The following is a 2,110-nucleotide window of genomic DNA, read 5'->3' on the forward strand; positions in this document are numbered from 1 at the left end:
AGATTCTGGGAATGAGTGAGCAGGGGGCACCATGAGATATCTTGGGGTTTTCATTACTGGTCGTCAACTTTGCAAAATAGAGTGCTCCACCATTAAGCAGAGCATCAGGCATAGGCTAGAAGGATGGTAGACAAACGCTCTATTTATCTACTGTCCAACACAATCGTGCCCCTGGCACCGTTGAGGACTATGGAGCAGTTGTTCAGGAGTTTTATCTGAGGAAGACGAAAGGGAAGGAGCAACATTCACCTGCTGGTATGGGATGTGATCTGTCAACCGACTGACTAGTAGCAGTAGGCTGGGTGTTCGCTCCTTCATTGCGAGGCGAGAGATTCTTGTGACCAGATATGTGACCTGGTATCTCCTAAAACCTAAGAGTCTTTGGTGCACCCTGATGAGGGCCAAGTACGAAGCTGCGGCCGTTGGGCCTGACTTTCGCACTGGACATCACAACTCTTTCATCTAGAGGGAGATATGTACTCGTGCCCCAACGGTGTTCCCTTCGATCAAATGGGTGATTGGGGACGGGCAGACTATTGATGTTCTGGAGGATAGATGACTGACAGAGCAGCCACTCAGTTGGTAGCCTACCATGATCGACCCGGTGTGCTTGACCGGATGCAGAGTCTGTGATCTGATCGTCATAGGGAAGAGAAGATGGAATGAGGGCCTTATCCGATACGCCTTCCGGGAGCAGTTGGTCTGAAGAGTCTTGGCACTAACGATCCTCATAGGGGAGACTGCGGACGAGAGGGTATGGAGAGCGACTGGGAGACTGAAGGTATGTTTCTGAGACCTACATGACTTAGTTAGAGGAGGGACGACTCGACGGATTGATGGGGGTTAGATCTAGAGGATGCGCAACCACCCCCATGTCGCTTTGTTCATTTGGAAGGTGGCATGGGGATGTTTGCCGACCAGGAGCGTGTTAGACGTAAGGGGAGTGAGAGTCGAGGGGTGCCCTAACGTGGAGGACACTATCAGTCATGTTCTTTTTAGATGCCCATGAGCGGCCCAGATCTGGAGGTGCGCAATGGCTTTATCTAGTACGTTGTAGGTTACATCCTCAACTGAGGACTTTTTAGGCTATCTGAAGGAGTGCTTGCAAAGGCCCAGCACTGCAGAGTGGGGTATCAGATGTGCCTATATTGCCTATCATATATAGCTTGACGAAAATGCCCGGATCTTCAAGGACAAAAGGGTATACCTGAGGACAGTGGCGGGCAAAGCGTGACTTCATGCTGCTGAGATCACTAGTACTATTGTGGTGGTTTTACTTGGGTCAGTTAGGGATATCTAGGACTCCTACTCAGCTTTTACAGTGACTAAGATTGCTTTTGTCTCCTTGTAGCTCTCACCCTCTAGCTTTCTTAAGGTAAACTTTGATGACGGTGCTTTTAAGGGTGGAGGCAGCAGAGGAGTGGACTTTGTGATCAGAGATCATGACTCTAGACTCGTCGTAATTGGGGGTCGGTGCATTTTCGATGCAACTATCATCAGAGCAGAGCTGAGAGCTGCATGGGAGGACATTACCTATGCGAGGCTAATTTTGGGTACAGAGAATATTTACCTAGAAGGAGACTCGGTTACAGTGATCAAGTGGATTCAAGGCCAACATAACAATGACGACCGATATCCACTGCTTCAGGACATACATAGACTCTCGATAAGGTTTGGCTCCTTTCGAGTTACTCATGTTTATCGGGAGATGAATGGTGCTGCTGACTAGGTCGGCTCCTATGTTGCAAATCATTCATAAAGGATCTTTTGAGAGAATTATGATTTTTTTTTTTAATCTATTTGATGTACTCAATCAGCATGAGTCATGATATATTATTTAATTATTAATTAATAGAACACCGCCAAATGTTACCGAGTACCACCGCAACTCAAAAAAAAATCAAATCTAATCCTCCAGACGCCGCCTCCTTTTACCCTCGCCATCGGCCCCCTCTTTCCACCCAATATAACGCCAATCATTTCCATCCTAGCTTCCAGCGATTGCAGTTCTTAATTTGAGGAAGAGAAGGAAACTATAGAGGAAAAGAGAGAGCGAAAGCCGAAAAAAGACTCTCTTTTTCCTCCCAATTCTTCCCGGATCTCTGCTTCC

Source organism: Phoenix dactylifera, unplaced genomic scaffold (genome assembly GCF_009389715.1).
Source record: "Phoenix dactylifera cultivar Barhee BC4 unplaced genomic scaffold, palm_55x_up_171113_PBpolish2nd_filt_p 000366F, whole genome shotgun sequence".
NCBI lineage: Eukaryota > Viridiplantae > Streptophyta > Magnoliopsida > Arecales > Arecaceae > Phoenix > Phoenix dactylifera.